Source organism: Stenella coeruleoalba, assembly GCF_951394435.1.
Source record: "Stenella coeruleoalba genome assembly, chromosome: 4".
NCBI classification, from domain to species: domain Eukaryota; kingdom Metazoa; phylum Chordata; class Mammalia; order Artiodactyla; family Delphinidae; genus Stenella; species Stenella coeruleoalba.
In genome coordinates, this window is record NC_137149.1 from 75,555,408 (window position 1) to 75,579,284 (window position 23,877).

A 23,877-nucleotide genomic window follows, 5' to 3' on the forward strand; every position below is an offset into this window, starting at 1 on the left:
CTCTCCTGCACTAGGCTAAGCTTCAGGGATTCTGGGGACCTCTCCAGGTGCCTTCCATTCCTCAGTTTTCAGGTGTCTTCCCAGGAGGTGCCAGGAACCTTTAGGTAGATGAACATTTGAGTGCAAGAAGCTACTAAGGAGAGGGAATGGGGAGACTTTTGGGAACAGCAGCTACGTTTGGGCCAAGGGAGAGATTGAACTGGGGTGCAGTTGCCGCAGAGGCCCCTACCAATGCCTCAGGAAGCTCTGACACTGGATGGCCTCTCAGAGTTATCCTAAGTTGAAGCAAGGGGGCTGGACCTTTGTTCTTCCACATAGAAGAATCTTTATTACTGGTTGTCCCTAGGGAGGGAACATAATCTTGGGCAAGGCAGCCTTCTGTAATACCTGGGCAGGGACTCAGGTGTGAGCCAACAGCAGTCAGCACTCCCAGAAGTTGGGGGAGGGGTGAGTGTTCAGTCCTAAAGGGGGGATTTGGGCAGCGTCCACAGCAACCCTCACCATGGCCAACCGGCCTTTGAGCTCATTTGGTGCCCCTGGCTGCTCTCTCTTTTCACTCATTATTATCTAGTCTGCAGAAGTAGCCTGGCTTTTTTATATTTTTCCTGATTCATTGTGTTTGCTTTGAGGCCTGGGATTTTGAAAGTGCAAAGCCCCAAATTAGCCTCTTTTGTAATCCACATTCTGCTGTGTCACCCCATCCCTGAGACAACAAAACAAATTGCCTAGCTTCCTAAATGTGGGTCAGGGAAAGGGTAAACAGGAAATACCAGGACAAAGCGTTCAGAAAACAACACACAACGTGTACCTAATGTTTCTTTTCTTTTTTAAAATTTATTTATTTATTTTTGGCTGCGTTGGGTCTTCGTTGCTGTGCTCGGGCTTTCTCTAGTAGCGGCAAGCGGGGGCTACTCTTCGTTGCCGTGCACGGACTTCTCATTGCGGTGGCTTCTCTTGCTGGGGAGGACGGGCTCTAGGCACGCGGGCTTCAGTAGTTGTGGCTCGCAGGCTCTAGAGCGCAGGCTCAGTAGTTGTGGTGCACGGGCTTAGTTGCTCCGCGGCACGTGGGATCTTCCTGGACCAGGGCTTGAAACTGTGTCCCCTGCATTGGCAAGTGGATACTACCAGGGAAGTCCCCCTAATGTTTCCATGAGGCAAATGACCGAAGGTGATGCTCTAGACTCTTCTTACCCAATGAAGACACAGAGAAGATGGAGGGATTCTCAAAGGGGACCAGAGCACACCTTGCTAGGGAAAACCTTTCAGAATCTCCAGGGCATGGGGTGAGAAGGGATTGGTGAGATCTTTCTATTTAGCCAAAGGGAGTGTGGATTTATTTATAAATATGAGAACATTGCAAAAGGGTAAGATCTTTTCAGAGGCTGACAAGAGATGGGATCCAGAGACCAGAATGATTCTTGGCAGGAGGAGGGAAAGTTCTTCTCTTTTAACTGGAAGGGAAGAGGAAAAGTGGGATGTGTGTAGGAGGAATGGCTGGATACTCTGGAGTTGCCTTCAAGTGGTGTCTTTTTCACTGACAAGTTAGAAGCAGGGTCATTTGATGAGAGTGAAGGAGGAAATACTCCTGTGGAAAGAATTTTGAGAAAAGAGAAAGCCCTTCCCAGGGACATATGGAGGGATCGGTGGGCAGCACAAGAGCCCCACAGAGATTAGGCACCACTCACAGAGGTTGAGAGATTTTCTCCAGCAGCGCTGAACGGCACAGGTGTGGGCTCAGATAAGGAAGAGCAATGCTTTTTTTCTTTTTACTTTTTTACTTTTAATTGAAGTATACTATATACATAGCAGTGTGCAAACATCACATATAACATGATGAATTCACACAGAGAAGACACTTGTATATCCAGCAGCCTAGAAGCCCCTATCATAGTTTCCTAGGGCTGCTGTAACAAATTACAACCAATATGGCTTAAAACAACAGAAACCCATTCTCTCACAGTTTGGAGGCTAGAATGTGAAATCAAAGTGTCAGCTCTAGGGAAGGACCTTTCCTTGCCTCTTCCTGGCTTCCAGTGTTCCCCAGCAATCCGTGGGCCTCCTCAACTTGTAGATGCACCACTCCAATTTCTGCCTCCATTTCACACGGTCTTCTTCCCTTGGTGTATGTCTGCGTCTGTGTCTCTCTGTCTTCTTATAGCCTTATAGCCTTCTTATAAGGACACCACTCATTGGATTTAGGACCCACCTTCATCCACTACAATCTCATCCTAACTGATTACATATACAAAGACCCCATTTCCAGATAAGGAACATTCTGAGGTGCTGGGTGGATATGAATTTTGGGAAGACACTATTCAAGCTAGTATACTAACTTTGTGTCTCTTTCCAGTCACTAGATCCAAGTTTGTTTATCTTTATTTGTTTTGGGTTTCTGCCACAGGGTATAATGGCAGGGAAATGGAGCAAGGAAGTTGAAAGTATGAGCAAATAATTGTTGAAACAAAACATGGAGTCTCCATCACGTTGGGAAGGGAGTGAAGACAAGAGACGAATAGGTAGGGATGGATACTAAGAAGCAGAGGGGCCAGGGATTCAAGATTTTGACAAGGGTGAAGAAATAGGTCTACAGGGATAACTAAAGGAGGCTGATGGAAGGAGAGGAGATTGTGCTGAGAAAAAGGCCATTGAGTTGGACTGTTTCTACTTTAGATGGTTCCACTGAACTACCTGTTTATTCCAGAATTATTAATATACTGTTTTAATCACTGTAACTCTAAAATAGTTCTACCCTTTAAAATGTCTAGCCCCTTCAGGGTTATCTTTTTCCAGAACTTTCTTTGATATTCTAAAATGTTTACTCTTCCAGATTAATTTTAAAATAATATCATTACAAAAATTCTTTTTTTAAAATTTTTTTTTATTGAATGAAAGTTTTAAAATTCTACAATGCTTTACAATTTTCAGAAGTTTCACACCAGGATTTCATATAATCCCATAATAACCCTTTTTTAAAATCCCCTATCCCTATATTTCTCCTCCCCCCACAAAATTCTTATTGTAATGTTGACTAGAATTGCATTAAACTTACAAATTTATTTAAGAAGAATTAACATCTTTTTTTTTTTTTTTTTTTTTTTTTTTTTTTTTGGTACGCGGGCCTCTCACCAATGTGGCCTCTCCCGTTGCGGAGCACAGGCTCCGGACGCGCAGGTTCAGCGGCCATGGCTCAAGGGCGCTGCCGCTCTGCGGCATGTGGGATCTTCCCGGCCCGGGGCACGAACCCATGTCCCCTGCATCGGTAGGCGGACTCTCTACCACTGTGCCACCAGGGAAGCCCAAGAATTAACATCTTTAATATTTCTATCCAGGAAAATTTTTTGTCATACCATTTACTCAAGTCTTTTACAACTCTTAATAAAGTTTTACAGTTTTCTTTGCATATACTTTTGTAATGGAATGGAATGTTTCCTTCTGTCATGGAGCCTGGACTAGATGACCTTATATCTAGGAGGAGGGTGGCTATATGGTCTCAGGCGAGTAATTGTGCCTTTTGATCACTTTCTTAAAAAGAGATTTAAAGTGACCATTAGTTACTATTTTAAGACTATAATAAAAGTATGTTCAAGGAAGCAGTATAAAGACAAGGCTGTGAACATAAAAAGAAATGAACTACTGATACATACTATGACATCAGTGAATCTTAAAAATATTATTCCAAGTGAAAAGAGCCAGGCAAAAATGGCCACATATGATATGATTCCACTTACATGAAGTGTCCAGACAGGTAAATGCATAGAGAGAAAGCAGCAGTTGCTAGGGGCTGGGGGGAGAGGGGAATGGACAATGACTGTTTAATGAGTATAAGATTTCCTTTAGGGATGATGGAAATATTCTGGGACTAGATAGTGGAGATATTTGTACAACATTGTTAGTGTGCTAAATGTCACTGAATTGTATACATTGAAATGGCTGAAATGGTAAATTTTATGTGTATTTTACTGTGTGCATATATGTATGTGTGTGCCCACACACGTAAACACACACACACAACTCAAGGCTAGGGAAAGCAGGCACAGGGTTTTCTTTTATTGCACAGTTGCGCCACCACTTCTGTCACCACCCCTGCCAGGAACACAGGCCTGACTCCACACCCTGTCCAGCCTCCTTCCCCTGGTCTTTGACCTGGCTGCACCTCTGCAGGAGGGACGTATGTGCCATGCCCACAGGTGTGGACGAGATGGCCTCTAAGGATCCTTCCAAATCTGAGACTCTCTGATCTTATCATTCATTTGTGGGAATCTCCTTTCCTTTCTCCTTCCCATACACTCTCCTACTTAGAGATATACCAGTATGACATACTGAGGAAGGAGAATGAAATCTGGAATCAGCTGGATCTACATTCATCTCTGCTTTGCCAGTGCACCTGTTGTGTGGCCTTGAGCCCATGATGTCACCAAGGCTCTGAGCTTCCTTCTTCCTTAGCTGTAAAGGGGAAATCATGACCACCACCTTGCCAGGGCACTGTAGGGATTAGCAATGGTGAATAGGACTGGCACTGAGTAAGAGCAAATCCATGGTTTTTTTGTTTTTTTAAAAATCTTTATTGGAGTATAATTGCTTTACAATGGTGTGTTGGTTTCTGCTTTATAACAAAGTGAATCAGTTATACATATACATATGTTCCCATATCTCTTCCCTCTTGCGTCTCCCTCCCTCCCACCCTCCCTATCCCACCCCTCCAGGCGGTCACAAAGCACCGAGCTGATCTCCCTGTGCTATGCGGCTGCTTCCCACTAGCTATCTGCCTTACGTTTGGTAGTGTATATATGTCCATGCCTCTCTCTCGCTTTGTCACAGCTTACCCTTCCCGCTCCCCGTATCCTCAAGTCCATTCTCTAGTAGGTCTGTGTCTTTATTCCTGTCTTACCCCAAGGTTCTTCATGACATATTTTTTCTTAAATTCCATATATATGTGTTAGCATACGGTATTTGTCTTTCTATTTCTGACTTATTTCACTCTGTATGACAGACCCTAGGTCTATCCACCTCATTACAAATAGCTCAGTTTCGTTTCTTTTTATGGCTGAGTAATATTCCATTGTATATATGTGCCACATCTTCTTTATCCATTCATCCGATGATGGACACTTAGGTTGTTTTCATCTCCGGGCTATTGTAAATAGAGCTGCAATGAACATTTTGGTACATGACTCTTTGAATTATGGTTTTCTCAGGGTATATGCCCAGTAGTGGGATTGCTGGGTCATATGGTAGTTCTATTTGTAGTTTTTTAAGGAACCTCCATACTGTTCTCCATAGTGGCTGTATCAATTTACATTCCCACCAACAGTGCAAGAGGGTTCCCTTTTCTCCACACTCTCTCCAGCATTTATTGTTTCTAGATTTTTTGATGATGGCCATTCCGACTGGTGTGAGATGATATCTCATTGTAGTTTTGATTTGCATTTCTCTGATGATTAATGATGTTGAGTATTCTTTCATGTGTTTGTTGGCAGTCTGTATATCTTCTTTGGAGAAATGTCTATTTAGGTCTTCTGCCCATTTTTGGATTGGGTTTTTGTTATTGAGCTGCATGAGCTGCTTATAAATTTTGGAGATTAATCCTTTGTCAGTTGCTTCATTTGCAAATATTTTCTCCCATTCTGAGGGTTGTCTGTTGGTCTTGTTTATGGTTTCCTTTGCTGTGCAAAAGCTTTGAAGTTTCATTAGGTCCCATTTGTTTATTTTTGTTTTTATTTCCATTTCTCTAGGAGGTGGGTCAAAAAGGATCTTGCTGTGATTTATGTCATAGAGTGTTCTTCCTATGTTTTCCTCTAAGAGTTTGATAGTTTCTGGCCTTACATTTAGGTCTTTAATCCATTTTGAGCTTATTTTTGTGTATGGTGTTAGGGAGTGATCTAATCTCATACTTTTACATGTACCTGTCCAGTTTTCCCAGCATCACTTATTGAAGAGGCTGTCCTTTCTCCACTGTACATTCCTGCCTCCTTTATCAAAGATAAGGTGACCATATGTGCATGGGTTTATCTCTGGGCTTTCTATCCTGTTCCATTGATCTATCTTTCTGTTTTTGTGCCAGTACCATACTGTCTTGATTACTGTAGCTTTTTAGTATAGCCTGACGTCAGGGAGCCTGATTCCTCCAGCTCCGTTTTTCGTTCTCAAGATTGCTTTGGCTATTCGGGGTCTTTTGTGTTTCCATACAAATTGTGAAATTTTTTGTTCTAGTTCTGTGAAAAATGCCAGTGGTAGTTTGATAGGGATTGCATTGAATCTGTAGATTGCTTTGGGTAGTCGGGTCATTTTCACAGTGTTGATTCTTTCAATCCAAGAACATGGTATATCTCTCCATCTATTTGTATCATCTTTAATTTCTTTCATCAGTGTCTTATAATTTTCTGCATACAGGTCTTTTGTCTCCTTAGGTAGGTTTATTCCTAGATATTTTGTTCTTTTTGTTGCAATGGTAAATGGGAGTGTTTTCTTGATTTCACTTTCAGATTTTTCATCATTAGTGTATAGAAATGCCAGACTTCTGTGCATTAATTTTGTATCCTGCTACTCTGCCAAATTCATTGATTAGCTCTAGTAGTTTTCTGGTAGCATCTTTAGGATTCTATATGTATAGGATCATGTCATCTGCAAACAGTGACAGCTTTACTTCTTCTTTTCCTATTTGGATTCCTTTTATTTCCTTTTCTTCTCTGATTGCTGTGGCTAAAACTTCCAAAACTGTGCTGAATAAGAGTGGTGAGAGTGGGCAACCTTGTCTTGTACGTGATCTTAGTGGAAATGATTTCAGTTTTTCACCATTGAGGACGATGTTGGCTGTGGGTTTGTCATATATGGCCTTTATTATGTTGAGGAAAGTTCCCTCTATGCCTACTTTCTGCAGGGTTTTTATCATAAATGGGTGTTGAATTTTGTCGAAAGCTTTCTCTGCATCTATTGAGATGATCATATAGTTTTTCTCCTTCAATTTGTTAATATGGTTTATCACATTGATTGATTTGCATATATTAAAGAATCCTTGCATTCCTGGAGTAAACCCCACTTGATCATGGTGTATGATCCTTTTAATGTGCTGTTGGATTCTGTTTGCTAGTATTTTGTTGAGGATTTTTGCATCTATGTTCATCAGTGATATTGGCCTGTACTTTTCTTTCTTTGTGACATCCTTGTCTGGTTTTGGCATCAGGGTAATTGTGGCCTTGTAGAATGAGTTTGGGAGTGTTCCTCCCTCTGCTATATTTTGGAAAAGTTTCAGAAGGATAGGTGTTAGCTCTTCTCTAAATGTTTGATAGAATTCGCCTGTGAAGTCATCTGGTCCTGGGCTTTTGTTTGTTGGAAGATTTTTAATCACAGTTTCAATTTCAGTGCTTGTGATTGGTCTATTCATATTTTCTATTTCTTCCTGATTCAGTCTTGGCAGGTTGTACATTTCTAAGAATTTGTCCATTTCTTCCAGATTGCCCATTTTATTGGCATAGAGTTGCTTGTAGTAATCTCTCATGATCCTTTGTATTTCTGCAGTGTCAGTTGTTACTTCTCCTTTTTCATTTCTAATTCTATTGATTTGAGTCTTCTCCCTTTTTTTCTTGATGAGTCTGGCTAATGGTTTATCAATTTTGTTTATCTTCTCAAAGAACCACCTTTTAGTTTTATTGATCTTTGCTATCGTTTCCTTCATTTCATTTTCATTTATTTCTGATCTGATTTTTATGATTTCTTTCCTTCTGCTAACTTTGGGGTATTTTTGTTCTTCTTTCTCTAATTGCTTTAGGTGCAAGGTTAGGTTGTTTATTCGAGACGTTTCCTGTTTCTTGAGGTAGGATTGTATTGCTATAAACTTCCCTCTTAGAACTGCTTTTGCTGCATCCCATAGATTTTGGGTCATCGTGTCTCCATTGTCATTTGTTTCTAGGTATTTTTTTATTTCCTCTTTGATTTCTTCAGTGATCACTTCGTCATTAAGTAGTGTATTGTTTAGCCTCCATGTGTTTGTATTTTTTACAGATCTTTTCCTGTAATTGATATCTAATCTTATAGCGTTGTGGTCAGAAAAGATACTTGATACAATTTCAATTTTCTTAAATTTACTAAGGCTTGATTTGTGACCCAAGATATGATCTATCCTGGAGAATGTTCCATGAGCACTTGAGAAAAATCTGTATTCTGTTGTTTTTCGATGGAATGTCCTATAAATATCAATTAAGTTCATCTTGTTTAATGTATCATTTAAAGCTTGTGTTTCCGTATTTATTTTCATTTTGGATGATCTGTCCATTGGTGAAAGTGGGGTGTTAAAGTCCCCTACTATGAATGTGTTACTGTCGATTTCCCCTTTTATGGCTGTTGGTATTTGCTCCTATGTTGGGTGCATAAATATTTACAATTGTTATATCTTCTTCTTGGATTGATCCCTTGATCATTATTTAGTGTCCTTCTTTGTCTCTTCTAATATTCTTTGTTTTAAAGTTTGTTTTGTCTGATATGACAATTGCTACTCCAGCTTTCTTTTGGTTTCCATTTGCATGAAATATCTTTTTCCATCCTCTTACTTTCAGTCTGTATGTGTCTCTAGGTCTGAAGTGGGTTTCTAGTAGACAGCAAATATATGGGTCTTGTTTTTGTATCCATTCAGCTAATCTGTGTCTTTTGGTGGGAGCATTTAGTCCATTTACATTTAAGGTAATTATCAATATGTATGTTCCTATTTCTATTTTCTTAATTGTTTTGGGTTCGTTATTGTAGGTCTTTTCCTTCTCTTGTGTTTCTTGCCTAGAGAAGTTCCTTTAGCAGTTGTTGTAAAGATGGTTTGGTGGTGCTGAACTCTGTCAGCTTTTGCTTGTCTGTAAAGGTTTTAATTTCTCCATCAAATCTGAATAAGATCCTTGCTGTGTAGAGTAATCTTGGTTGTAGGTTTTTCTCCTTCATCACTTTAAATATGTCCTGCCACTCCCTTCTGGCTTGCAGAGTTTCTGCTGAAAGATCAGCTCTTACCCTTATGGGGATTCCCTTGTGTGTTATTTGTTGTTTTTCCCTTGCTGCTTTTAATATGTTTTCTTTGTATTTAGTTTTTGACAGTTTGATTAATATGTGTCTTGGTGTATTTCTCCTTGGATTTATCCTGTATGGGACTCTCTTTGCTTCCTGGACTTGATTAACTATTTCCTTTCCCATATTAGGGAAGTTTTCAACTATAATCTTTTCAAATATTTTCTCAGTCCCTTTCTTTTTCTCTTCTTCTTCTGGCACCCCTATAATTCGAATGTTGGTGCATTTAATTTTGTCCCAGAGATCTCTGAGACTGTCCTCAATGCTTTTCATTCTTTTTTCTTTATTCTCCTCTGCAGTAGTTATTTCCACTATTTTATCTTCCAGGTCACTTATCCGTTCTTCTGCCTCAGTTATTCTGCTATTGATCCCATCTAGAGTATTTTTAATTTCATTTATTGTGTTGTTCATTGTTGTTTGTTTCATCTTTAGTTCTTCTAGGTCCTTGCTAAATGTTTCTTGCATTTTGTCTATTCATTTTCCAAGATTTTGGATCATCTTTACTATCATTATTCTGAATTCTTTTTCAAGTAGACTGCCTATTTCCTCTCCATTTGTTAGGTCTGGTGGGTTTTTATCTTACTCCTTCATCTGCTGTGTGTTTTTCTGTCTTCTCATTTTGCTTATCTTACTGTGTTTGGGGTCTCCTTTTTGCAGGCTGCAGGTTCGTAGTTCCCGTTGTTTTTGGTGTCTGTTGCCAGTGGCTAAGGTTGGTTCAGTGGGTTGTGTAGGCTTCCTGGTGGAGGGGACTAGTGCCTGTGTTCTGGTAGATGAGGCTGGATCTTGTCTTTCTGGTGGGCAGGTCCACATTTGGTGATGTGTTTTGGGGTGTCTGTGGACTTATTATGATTTTAGGCAGCCTCTGTGCTAATGCGTGGGGTTGTGTTCCTGTCTTGCTAGTTGTTTGGCATAGGATATCCAGCACTGTAGCTTGCTGGTTGTTGAGTGAAGCTGGGTGCTGTTGTTGAGATGGAGATCTCTGGGAGATTTTCGCCATTTGATATTGTGTGGAGCTGGGAGGTCTCTTGTGGACCAGTGTCCTGAAGTTGGCTCTCCCACCTCAGAGGCACAGCACTGACTCCTGGCTGCAGCACCAAGAGACTTTCATCCACACGGCTTGGAATAAAAGGGAGAAAAATTAGAAAGAAATAATTAGTAGAAAGAAAGAAAGAAAAAAAGAAGGAAGGGAGGGAGGGAGGAAGGAAGGGAGGAAGGAGGGAAGGAAGTAAAAAAAGAAAGAAAGAAGATAGAGTAAAATAAAATAAAGTAAGATAAAATATAATAAAGTTATTAAAATAAAAAAATAATTATTAAGAAAAAAGAAAAAAATTCAAAACAAAACAAACAAAAAAAAACGGACGGATAGAACCCTAGGCCAAGTGGTGGAAGCAAAGCTATACAGACAAAATCTCACACAGAAGCAAACATATACACACTCACAAAAAGAGGAAAAGGGGAAAAAATCATAAATCTTGCTCTCAAAGTCCACCTCCTTAATTTGGGATGATTCGTTGTCTAAATGAGGGAAGGAAGGAAAGAAAGAAAGAAGATAAAGTAAAATAAAATAAAGTTCTTAAAATAAAAAATAATTATTAAGAAAAAAATTGAAAAAACAAAAAAAGGACGGATAGAACCCTAGGACAAATGGTGGAAGCAAAGCTATACAGACAAAATCTCACACAGAAGCATATACATACACACTCACAAAAAGAGGAAAAGGGGGAAAAATCATAAATCTTGCTCTCAGAGCCCACTTCCTCAATTTGGGATGACTCGTTGTCTATTCAGGTATTCCACAGACGCAGGGTACATCAAGTTGATTGTGGAGCTTTAATCCGCTGCTTCTGAGGCTGCTGGGAGAGATTTCCCTTTCTCTTCTTTGTTCTCACAGCTCCCAGGGCTCCGCTTTGGATTTGGCCCCGCCTCTGCGTGTAGGTCGCTGGAGGGCGTCTGTTCTTCGCTCAGACAGGACGGGGTTAAAGGAGCCACTGATTCGGAGGCTCTGGCTCACTCAGGCCGGGGGGGGGGGGGGGGGGGGGGGGGGGGGGAGGGGCACGGAGTGCGGGGTGGGCCTGCGGCGGCAGAGGCCGCCGTGACGTTGCAGCAGCCTGAGGCGCGCCGTGCGTTCTCCCGGGGAAGTTGTCCCTGGATCCCGGGACCCTGGCAGTGGCGGGCTGCACAGGCTCCGCGGAAGAGGGGTGTGGAGAGTGACCTGTGCTCGCACACAGGCTTCTTGGTGGCGGCAGCAGCAGCCTTAGCGTCTCCTGTCTGTCTCTGGGGTCCGCGCTTTTAGCCGCGGCTCGCGCCCGTCTCTGGAGCTCCTTTAAGCAGCCCTCTTAATCCCCTCTCCTCGCGCACCAGGAAACAAAGAGGGAAGAAAAAGTCTCTTGCCTCTTCGGCAGGTCCAGACTTTTCCCCCGGACTCCCTCTCAGCCAGCTGTGGCTCACTAGCCCCCTTCAGGCTGTGTTCACGCGGCCAACCCCAGTCCTCTCCCGGCGCTCCGGCTGAAGCCTGAGCCTCAGCCCGCAGCCCCGCCCGCCCTGGCGAGTGAGCAGACAAGCCTCTCGGGCTGGTGAGTGCCGGTTGGCCCTGATCCTCTGTGCGGGAATCTCTCCGCTTTTCCCTCTGCACCCCTGTTGTTGTGCTCTCCTCCGCGGCTTCGAAGCTCCTCCCTCTGCCGCCCGCAGTCTCCACCCGCGAAGGGGCTTCCTAGTGTGTGGACACCTTTCCTCCTTCACAGCTCCCTCCCACTGGTGCCGGTCCTGTCCCTATCCTTTTGTCTCTGTTTATTCTTTATTCTTTTGCCCTACCTAGGTATGTGGGGGGTTTCTTTTCTTTTGGGAGGTCTGAGGTCTGCCAACGTTCAGTATGTGTTCTGTAGGAGTTGTTCCACGTGTAGATGTATTTCTGGAGTGTCTGTGGGGAGGAAGGTGATTTCCGCGTTTTACTCTTCCGCCATCTTCCCGGAAGTCCCATGTTTTTGTTTTTGTTTTTAATCAGAGAAATTCTGAAATCCCTACTAAGAAGTAGCTCTTTGACCACTGCTGATTTGGTGGGATTTAAATTTATAAATGTACTTGCTGAAGCCCAGAAACATCTAGGCCCAATCGGACACTTAAAGGATATGTATTACCTTTGAGGCACACCTTGGCAAAGTTAGATAATGCCTAAGAAATAATTATTAAACTTTGTATGTGTCAGCCAGATTTGCCATCAATTAAGGCTGAAATTGGGGTATAATCTTATTTAAAAATCAAAGCCACACAATTACATCATCTCATCAGAAAGGCAGCAGAATTATAACATGCCACTGCCGTTTACATGAAGGACCTAAGCCCTGAACAATATTTTCAGCAAAACTCTGCTCTAACATAAGCCAGTGAGATAATAAATGGGAGTTGGAAATGATTTGGAGTAAAATCCAAGATGTAGCCCTGAAGGAATGAGGCAAAGATATTCTGATACTGCTGCCTCTCCCAAGGGCTCTGCAAAAACCCCTGAGGCCTTAACCTGTAATTTTCCAATAAATTCTCACGTCTCCAAACTTTACCTTACCTTAAGGTGACAAATAAAGCCCTGCAAACTGCTGTCTGAGAACAGTTAGTGCTCCCCAGATTTTCCATGAGTTCTTGTCTTAGCTTGAGTTCCCCTCAAAGCAGAATCTGACAGCAGGACTTGGTCCAGGTAGTTTACTGAAGAGGGATCCCCTGAAACAGGAATGGGGGGAGCAGGGAGAGTGATGTCAAGAAGGAAAATGTGTTATCAAGATGAGAACAGTACAGAAGGCCTCCTACAACCATTCACCTAAAGGTGAGGGAATTTATCCACTAGCTTCCATCCCCCAGTGGTTGGAAGTTGCCAAGAGAGACATTAACACCCCTGTACTTTGGGATACTATTACCTGTAGGCTGAGCAGGGTCCTAGGGTATTGAAGAAGGCCCTGGGGCAGAACACGGAAGGCTGAGACCTCACACTGGAGGAGAAATGCTGTCAGAACAACACCTGGGCTCACATAGGATGACTGTCCATTGTAGCCGTGGCTGATATCAGAGATGGCCAAGGGGATGGGATGTGGGCCACCAAATGTGTTTGTTTCCACACTCTTACAGTGCCCAGCCTCTCTTGTAGCTAGGTTGTGATCATGTGATCCTTGAGTCTGTATGGAAGATATCTGACAAACCCAGAACCATATTCTTTTTTTTTTTTTTTTTTTTTTGGCTACACTGCATAGCTTGTGGGATCTTAGTTCCCTGACCAGGAATTGAACCCAGGCCCCTTGCAGTGGAAGTATGGAGTCCTAACCACTGGACCAAGAGGGAATTCCCAGAACCATACTCTTTCTACTCATGTCCACTTCACCAGGGAGGCAACAACCTCCAGGCAAGTGCGGGGTGGACATAGAAGGGAATTGTTTCCCAGACTCAGGCAACAGCTTCAGTAGGGCGATTGTGAGGATTAGGTGGTATTTTTCTGTCCTTTTCCCTCTGAGGAGCTATATCTAACAGATAGATATGTCCATAGAACCACTCACCTCCTTGTAAATGTACACATAAGCATAGTATTTGTTTTAACGTTCTGGGTTTGAATCTCATTGCTTTGGTTTAAATCACAGGTCCATCCCTGTGGCCAAGGTGTGGAAAACTCTGATGGCCAGTCCTGGATCATGTGACATATATATGAGGTGAGCATTGTCTACACCCCGTAAAGGTAAAGGACAGTGGTAAATCAGGGTTAATTACTTTAAGAAAAGGACAAAAAAATGCTGGATAGCAAAAACAAAAGCTATCTATAACACACTCTTCTTCTTTTTTTTTTAACTCTTTATTGAGGTATAAGTTAAAGACAGTGAAATGTACTAATCTGAAGTGTATAGCTGGATAACTTTTTACATATACTCTTGGGTAATCACCACCCAAATCAATATTTAGATATTTTCAGATTTTCCCTTGTGTCCCTTCCCAGTCATAACTCTGCAAAGATAACTCTGCAAAAAGGGTGTAGACACCATAGATTATCTTGCCTGTGCTTGAACTTCACATAAGTGGAATCATACAGTATATGTTCTTTTGTGTTTGTCTTCTTTCAACTCAATATTATGTCTATGAGATTCATCCATGTCATTATGTATAGCAGTAGTTTATTTTTTTCATTGCTGTGTAATATTCTATTGTATAAAATACTATCCAATCTACTATTTTTTTAAATAAATTTATTTATTTGTTTTTGGCTGTGTTGGGTCTTCGTTGCAGTGCACGGGCTTCTCATTGTGGTGGCTTCTCTCGTTGTGGAGCACGGGCTCTAGGCGCGTGGGCTTCAGTAGTTGTGGCATGTGGGCTCAGTAGTTGTGGCTCACGGGCTCTAGAGCACAGGCTCAGTAGTTGTGGTGCACGAGCTTAGTTGCTCCGCAGCATGTAGGATCTTCCCGGACCAAGGATTGAAACCGTGTCCCCTGCATTGGCAGATGGATTCTCAACCACTGCGCCACCAGGGAAGCCCCTATCCAATCTACTATTGATGGACGTTTGAATTGTTTCCAGTTTTTGGCTATCATGGATAAAGCTGGCATGAACATGCTTGTACATGTCTTTTGGTGGACATAAGCACTTGTTTCTCTTGGGTGTTTACCCAAGAATGGAGTTACTGGGTCAAAGTATATATAAATATTTAGCTTTAATAGGTATTGCCAAACAGTTTTCACTCCTACCAGCAGTGTATGAGAGTTTCAGTTGCTACACAGTCTTGCCAGCTCCGGGTTTTGCCAGTCCTTCTAATTACCTACTCTTCTTGATTTGTCAAATACCCTTCTATTATACAAAGAGATACAGATATTCACTAGTGGACTAAAACTCCCAGGCATGGGAAAGGTTCCATAGATCAACAGTTAGAGGTTGGGCTTCCCTGGTGGTGCAGTGGTTAAGAATCAGCCTGCCAATGCAGTAGACATGGGTTCGATCCCTGGTCCGGGAAGATCCCACGTGCCGCAGAGCAACTAAGCCCGTGCGCCACAACTACTGAGCCTGTGCCCTAGAGCCTTCGAACCACAGCTACTGAAGCCTGCGCGCCTAGAGCCCGTGCTCCGCAACAACAGAAGCCACCACAATGAGAACCCGTGCACAGCAACGAAGACCCAAAGCAGCCATAAATTAATTAATTAATTAATTTAAAAAAAAACAAAACAGAGGTTGAACTTAAGTGCTTGGTCCTGACCCTAAGGGCAATAGGAACTCAGAAATGGGAGAGGTCAGCATGGACATGGCGTTAGGTGATAGATACAGCCTGAAATCATGCAGGGGGACGTGTAAGGTAAAAAGGAAAGAGGGACAAGGACAGTGCCATGGAGAACACTAGGCTTTAAGGGGTATGTGAACAAAAGTCGCCCCAGGGAAGAAGACAGAGGAGCAGTTAAAAAGATAGAATAAAGCCAGAAGAAATTTATACTGTGTGAGGGCATTTCTCCTCGTTCATAATGTATCCAGACCTCATAGAAGTGTCTGGCTCATAGCTGTTGCCTGAATGAATAAACAATTGAGTGGAGTGGTGTCATAAAGATAAGGAGGCATTTCTAGAAGAGTACACACTCCAGTGCTGCAAAGAGGTCAGTGATGCAAGATGAGAACTAAGTGTTCCCAGGCTGATAGGCACTTGAACAGGAAGCCCTAGGATAGCCTCAGCCACTTCATCCTGAAGGGCTCTGCCTGAGTTGCTCTCCTCCCCACGTAGATGAGGGTGTGCTCTCCCCAGTGTGACAATAGGATGCTCCTTCAATGGTGACTCTCACCCTCAAGGCCTCCCCAACTTCCACCCTCATATCCTAGAGCTGGGTCTCTGGGTTCCCAAGTTCCTCCTTTGGTACATTGCTGAATTAGTTATCTATTGCTATGTATCAAAATACTCTAAAATGTAATGGTTTAGAACAACACAAATTAATTATCTCACAGTTTCTGGGGTTAGGAATCTGGACATGGCTTAACGGGGATCTCTGCCTGAGTCTCTCAAAAGGCTGAAATCAAGTTTCACCTGAGGCCGGATCCATTTCCAGCTCACTCAGTGGTTGTTGGCAGTCCCTCACAGGCTGCTGGACTGATGGTCTCAATTCTTTACAGGCTGTTTGGCCCCAGGCTTCCCCCAGTTCTTTGCCGTGAGGGCCTCCCCACCAAGGCAGCTTTAGCATCATCACAGCCAGCAAATGAAAGAGCCTGCTAGCAAGACCAGAATCACAACCTTTTGTAACCTAATCACGAAAATGATATCCTACCATCATTGTCATATTCTGTGAGTTATACACAAGTCACCAGGTCCAGCCCACTCTCAATAGGAAATGGATTACACAAGGGTGTGAAAACCCAGAGGTGGGGATCTTTGGGTTTCATTTTAGAAATCCGCCTATTACAACTGCCTAGAACCTCCATTCCTTCCCAAAAGTTAGGATCTGTTTTACTGAGAATAATTCTTCTCTGACAGTCATCTACGCCATCTTGGTTGAACCAAGGCAGAAAAATCTCATGACCTCAAATTTTCCTGTACCTACTAATAGCTAATGCTTATGTAGGGCTAACTACATGTTGGGCTTTACATGAGCTTTACAAATATCAACTCATCTATTCCTCACAACAGCTCTCTGAAGTAGATACTCTTGTTAACTCATTTTGCAGACAAAGCAACTGAGTCACAGAGAATGAAGTATCTTGCCAAAGATCACACGGCTATTAAGTGGTAGCAATGGGATTTGAGATCCAAGAGTTTGGTCCCAGAATTCCTGCTGTTAAGCTGGAATACAATATTGTCTAGTCTAAGCATGGTATGACATAAAACCAAAACTTTAAAAACATAAAACATTAAAAGCGGTGAGCAGCCAAAACCGAAATTGCAACATTTAATTAGTATTAAAAGAGATTCAATCCATACCATACAACAACATATTTTCTATCTTGGAGCCTTTCATTTATCAAGACTCCCCCTGCAAATGTTCCCTGAAGCCCAGCCCAAAGTCTTTTTCATTTTTTTTTTTTCCTACTTCTCTCTTAGGTCCGTATTATATGGGTTGACTTGATCTTCTGGCTTCATTCTTTAGTATCTAGTCGATATAGTCCTTGACCTGAATTTTACAGAGAGAAGGGTAACCCTGAACTGGAGCAAGCCATCAGAATTTTATCCCTTTTCCTAACTGTCCAGTCTGGTTTCTCTCTCCCTATTTCTGTATCACAAGAAAAACAGGATCAGTAGACGGAATTCTTCTTAGAGAGTAGAGGAAGGGAAGAAGCTAAGCAGTAAAAAAAAAAACTCTCTTTAGTTGGTGGAGGGTGTGGAGGGGAGAAAGGACAGTAGGTTAAGAACATGTAAGCTAATAATCTGGTCGTTGTCACATTCCAAGAGATACATGACTGTTGTGCTGTGTTTTTATTATCACAGATGAGGGTGCCAAGCCTCACCCTGTGATGTGGGGCTGTCCAAGCAGAACTGAGAACCTGGGGAGGGGCGGGGAAGCTTCCTTCTCACAGCTCGCTCCTCTAGCTCTTTCCTCTGAGGCCGGGCTAAAGCACATGGAGCACCAAGGAGAATAAGAGATGCTTCCAGCTCTCCAAGCCCCTCTCCCAACCTACAGACCCGGGGTCCACACTTTGCTTCCAAGCCTGGGGTCTTTTCACTGGAAGATAGTGAGAGTTGATTTGGGAAAGATGAAGCATCCAAACTTCATTTTCTCTCCAAGTAAAACAAGGGAACTGACTTAAATCCTATTGTAGTTACCTCAACAAAGCCTCTCCAATAGGCCCCTCTTGCCCATTCCTGCTGCCCACACCCTCGTTCGTAATTTCTTCCCAGATCCACTTCAGCTGCTCCCTAAGTCATCCCCCACTTCCTGCCGTGCTCCACCTCAATCCCTTTCACATAACACTGCTAGTTTAATTTTCCCCATTACCAGTCTGATCGCACGACTTCCCTGCTCAAAATCTCTCAGTTGCTCTCCATTCCCTATAAATCTTCATCTGAACCTCAAGGCCCTCAAAGCCCTCTTTCTAGACTTATTCTTCTACGTGTATTATATGATCCACCTAAAATAGATGACTCATTGATTGCCAAGCACGCTATACTTTGTTCGTCTCATTCCCCCTGCCTCTAATCTACTTTCCTCCCCTACCCCATGGTACCAAATGCAAAGACCATCTGGAAGGGTACCTCTCTTGAGAAACATAACCAGATAATTACAACTGAATGTAATTTCTGCCTTCTTCCATTTCCCATATTGTTCATTTGATCATCTTTATGGCATTTTTCTCATAGTAGCATATCTATATGCTACCCATTTATTAGAAAGTATATGCTTTGAGAGAAGAGGTGTTTTCTTGCTAATCTTCAAATTTCCAACAGTGCCCAATGAAGAGCCTTAAATGTTAAACATTCAATAAATAGTAGAAGTTTGAACTGAAATGAAGTTTGCAGGGCTGATATCTCTCCTGTCCTAATTTATTATCCAATTTATCATTTTACATCTTTCACTGGAATAAACAAAACACATTCCTTTGAAGAGGGAGGGCATGAGGGAGAGCACAGTAGAGGCCCTTGACCTGGGTCATATACATTCCATAGCATGAATTTCATCAAACTCCATGAGCATTTAGTCTCGGTGTTACCTAGTGGACAACGCCTTTAACTAGCCTGACCTCATGCTTTGTGACCCTGTCACCCATCAATGTGGGAGTGTGGCGTGTCAAACAGGAAAAGCATCTATATCAAATCAAGTCTGCAAGCATCCATTCAGTACGTACTAAGACCAGCACTCTGTTAAGTGCTGGGGAGAGAGGGATGAACAAGAAAGACATGGTATGGGACCCTCCGGAGTATAATTCCAGCTACCATGTACTGATAGCTTACTCTACTAGGCCCTGGACTTGCATTGTCTCACTTAATCCTCACAGCAATCCTTAGCATCACCCTCATTTATAGATGGGAAAATGGAGGCTTAAAGAGGTCAAGTATTGTGCCCTGGGTTAGCAGGTAGTGGAGCTAGGATGTAAACCTCGGGCTTATGACTTAGGTGCATTCTTAGAAGCACTAACTCTGCTTCCTCAGCATGCTTTTGTTAGGCCCCAAATAGATTCTTTCTTCATTCTTTGAGTCTTGCGATGTGGCTTTGGGTGAAGTAATGTATAATATAAACAGTCTTGTCTTCCTTCGCCTCTGGAGCTTCCACATGTTCATAGGGCAATCTTGCTCTGGATTTCTCTGACATTCCTTCACCTACAATGCTCAGATTGAGAGAGCCCATGGACAGAGGCAGTGTCTGCTCATATACCTTAAAGGTATCCCTCCCACCTTTCTCTGCCCTGATACTCTTGACTATGTATTTTATCCTTTTCTATTGTATAGGTTTTTGCAAATCTTCTCAAATCCTTTGTGGAACAGGTAATGTATAAGTAAATCAAATATGCCTTATGCCTATTGGCTGCTCAGTATGTCACGTGAATGTAGACTCATTGATGCTTGACACGTGAAGGAGCCTTAGAGCAGCGGTCCCCAACCTTTTTTGGCACCAGTTGCATGGAAGACAATTTTTCCACAGCCAGGGGTGGGGAAGGGGGGGTGGTTCAGGCAGTAATGCAAACGATAGGGAGCCATGGGGAGCCGCAGATGAAGCTTCACTCACTTGCCTGCCATCACCTCCTAACAGGTACCGGTCTGTGGCGGCCCGAGGTGTTGGCGACCCCTGCCTTAGAGAACGTCTTATCCAATTTTCATTTTGTTCCATAGAGACACTCTTGGGGTTACTGGACTCCTCGCCCCCACTGCTTTGGAGCACTCCACTCTAAATGTCTTTTGCATATAGAGCATCCTGGAACATTTCTTCTGAAAAATGGATTCTCTGACTAATAAAAGTTCAATGTTTTATTGGCACCCTTGTGCATTGCTGATGGGAATGTAAAATGGTGCAGCCACTATGGAAAACAATTTGGTGGTTCCTCAAGGAATTAAACATAGAATTATCGTATGATCCAGCAATTCCATTTCTGGGTACATAGCCAAAAGAAGTGAAAGAAGGGACTCAAACAAATACTTGCACACCCACGTTCAAAGTAGCATTATTCACAATAGGCAAAAGGCGGAAGCAAACCAATCAATGGATAAATGGGTAAACAATATGTGGTATATACATACGATGGAATAGTGTTCAGACTTAAAATTCTGACGCATGCTACAACATGTGAACCTTGAACATAGATAAACCTTAAAGACATTATGGTGAGTGAAATAAGTCAGTCACAAAAGAACAAATACTGTATGATTCCACTTATATGAGGCACCTAGAATAGGCAAATTCATAGAGACAGAAAGTAGAATGGTGAGTGTCAGGGTAGGGGAGAGGGAGGAATGAGGAGTTTCTGTTTAACAGGTATGAAATTTCAATTGGGAAGATGAAAAAGTTCTAGAGATGGATGGTGATGGTTGCACAACAATGTGATTATATTTAATGCCACTGAACTATATACACTTCAAAATGATGAAAGTGATTAATTGTATGTTACATATATTTTACCATGTTTTTTTAAAAGTTCAAATTCTAAGTCAGACAGAAAAAGACAAATACTGTATGTGGAAGCTAAAAACAAAAAAAACTAGTGAATATAGCAAAAAAGAAGCAGACTCACAGATATAGAAAACAAATTAGTGGTTACCAGTGGGGAGAGGGAATGGGGGAGGGGGTAAGACGGGGGTGGGGAGTAAGAGGTACAAACTACTAGGTATAAAATAAGCTACAAGGATATATAGTACAACACAGGTAATATAGCCAATATTTATAATAACTATAAATGGAGTATAATCTTTAAAAATTGTGAATCACTATGTTATACACCTGAAACGTCTATAATATTGTAAATCGACTATACCTCAATAAAAAAAAAAGTTCAGTTTCTCATTTAATAGAAGAAGAACCCACGTTTCAAGGTGAAGTGGCTTGTCCAAGGTCACTCAGCAAAGCGAGGAGCACAGTTGAGAGCAGCAGAACCCAGGGCTGCTGGCCGTCAGGCCAAGACTCTCCCTGTTGTAACATACCCCCCTCTCCGGGAGGAGGGGTCCAAAGGAGACCCCAGGGAAACTCTGGAGATCATCACCCTCTAGAGCCAGGAAGTGTTTCCACAGCAGCCCTTCTCCCTTGCCCGTGGCCTTGTTATCTTCATTCTACTCTCCTCTCCCTTTTCACCCTGAACTGAATGTTCTTTTTTTTTTTTCTGCTGCACAGCTTGTGGGATCTAATTCCCCACCAGGGATGGAACCTGCCGCCCCTGCAGTGGGAGCGCGGAGTCTTAACCACCACACTGCCAGGCAAGTCCCTGAACTGAATGTTTTTGATGGTCAATGCAAGTAAGGTCCTCACGGCAAGGCCCTGGAGAAACAAACACAGATGGAATGGCTCCAGTGAAAATGTATGTGTTGATGGGAGTTTTCCTGTTTTTTCCAACTCTCTTGGCTCTTGTTGGGATTTCTTTCAAAGTGGACTTTCCAGCCCCAGGTTGGCTCCCAAGTTAAGAGTTTTATTTTTCCATGTGCATCTCTCCTGAGCTTGCTGGTCGTCTCCTGTGGACGCTCCTGGCTGCCACGCTCCGGCGGCTCAGTTGAGCTTGAGCAGTGCCTGCATTTCTGGAGAAGCGTGCCCTGGCAAGCTCTGAGGGCACATCCTGTCTGACTGGGAGAGGGCACACCCGTGAGAAACAGGTTGTTTCACCCATTGAGAAAACATCTGCTCCCTTAGAGTGCTCAGTGTACCAGGGGAGAGACCTCAGAGAGACCCGAGTCAAGACTTTGTTTGGTCTTTGGATGGATGAAAGGCTTAGCCCAGAGCAGGAAGGCAACAGAACATGTTGAGAGTTTGAAAACCACTCTGAGAGCTAAGATGAACCTTCCACCAATACAGCAGCTAGTGCCCTGAAGGGAAACAATTCTTTCAGTCTTTGCTCACCAACTATGTGTTGAGCACCTCCCACAGACTGGATACTGTCTTAGGAGCTGGTATATGCTGGTGAATGAGAGAAATAAGTCCTCTGCCTTCATGGAGTCTACGGTCTAGTGGAGGAAGCAGAAGCTAAGTAAGGAAACAACTAAATAAATAAGAACGTTATAAACTAAGACGTACTAGGGAGGAAACAGTGAGATTGATAGCAGGTAAAAGTGACAGGAGCAGAGGTTATGCTGCTACTTTACGTGAGATGGTTAGAGAAGGCCACACTGAGAAAGCGACCCTAAGCTGAGACCTGAAACATAATAAGAAGCTGAATCTGTGAAAAGCCAGAGGAGCAGCATATGCAAAGGCTACAAGAAAGGAAGGGGGTGGCATGTGTGAGGACCAGAAGGGTCACCAGTGTGGCTGGAGGACAGGGAGTGGAAGAGAGATAAGAGACCAGGACATGCAAGTCCTGCTGGGCTACAGTAAGGAGTCTGGCTTTTATTCTAAGGGAAGTAAGGAAACCTTTGAAGGTTTAAACATAGATGGATATCCACACATGTCAGGTCTATAGTCCTCCGCTCTACCAGCTGAGCTCTCAAAGGGTGCATGGAAGGTTTTAAACATAGATGGAATTGGTTGTGAACAGACCTCACCTCCTTGGCTGAGACCTCCTTATCCTGACCATTTAACTCTCCAAATTACTGGGCCCCAGTTTTGTTTTTTTTAATATAAATTTATTTATTTTATTTTTGGTGGCATTGGGTCTTCGTTGCTGTGCGCGGGTTTTCTCTAGTTGTGGTGAGCGGGGGCTACTCTTCGTTGAGGTGCGCGGGCTTCTCATTGCGGTGGCTTCTCTTGTTGCGGAGCATGGGCTCTAGGCATGCAGCCGTCAGTAGTTGTGGCGCATGGGCTCAGTAGTTGTGGCTTAGTTGATCCACGGCATGTGGGATCTTCCCGGACCAGGGCTCGAACCCGTGTCCCCTGCATTGGCAGGCGGATTCTGAACCACTGCACCACCAGGAAAGCCCTGGGCCCCAGTTTTAAATAAGCCCTTCTCTGCCCTCATGCTAAAGGGTAGAAACTGGGCTGTCAGAAATTCCAGAGACCCATGAGATTCCTGAAAGGCCTGGGCCATGTTAAATCAACTTTCCTAAGTTTCCATCCCTTTGTCTGCTTTTAAGGTGTTGGAATTCAGCATTAAAAGCCTCCTCTTGTCTGAGGCCTGAGAAAGCAGAAGAGAAGCACAGAGCATATCACTGATCTCACTACATCTGAAATAAAGATCAAGCCAGCTGCTCTTTAAATTCAAAGTGCAGATTTCCTTTCCTGCCTCCTCTCATTTAACAACTAAAGTTAAGCAACAGGCATTGAACTGGTGAATGACACATTCATCAAAAATCTACCTGGGCGTATTTTCATTATTTATTTACCAAAGCTACAATTAACCCTAATTAAGGCTCATCCATCTTCTCCCCATTGCCCCACCCCACCCACAGAGAAAAACCCAACCCTCTCCCCACCTGTTACCCAGAAAAATAGAAACTGCTTTATGAGGGCATGTGGACCCAGAGCCCTCTTACAAAGTCATCATTTGTGTTTTGTTCCATATACTGGCCTGGACCGTGGAGCATGGAAAACAGGTTGACATCTGTAAGAAATGTAGGGAAAGTGTCTGTCCCAGCTAGAAAGGTGGGATTCTGGCCCGTTTTCCTTCCTACTGACGGATTGTCTTTCTTTGGCCCCTTAAAGGATTCCTGGCTCCTGCTTGACTTCTTTCTTTTCTTTCATTTGTCTCATGAATATTTATTGAGCAGTTAATATATGTCATGCAAAAATGTCTTGTATGAGTCTTCTCTGGAATGATACAGTAGAAAGGCATGAATTCTGAAGTTAAAAGACC

General features: G+C 42.9%; 1 long non-coding RNA gene across 1 annotated transcript in view; it reads left to right on the top strand.

Annotated features, from left to right (window-relative positions):
* The window catches only part of LOC307185235, a 46,838-nt gene extending 23,817 nt beyond the window's left edge, over positions 1-23,021 (top strand). Inside the window, exons 3-4 of the long non-coding RNA XR_013827922.1 lie at positions 13,653-13,721; positions 21,276-23,021. This is a non-coding gene — a long non-coding RNA (uncharacterized lncRNA). The remainder of the gene's footprint in view (positions 1-13,652; positions 13,722-21,275) is intronic.
* Positions 23,022-23,877: the final 856 nt, after the last annotated feature.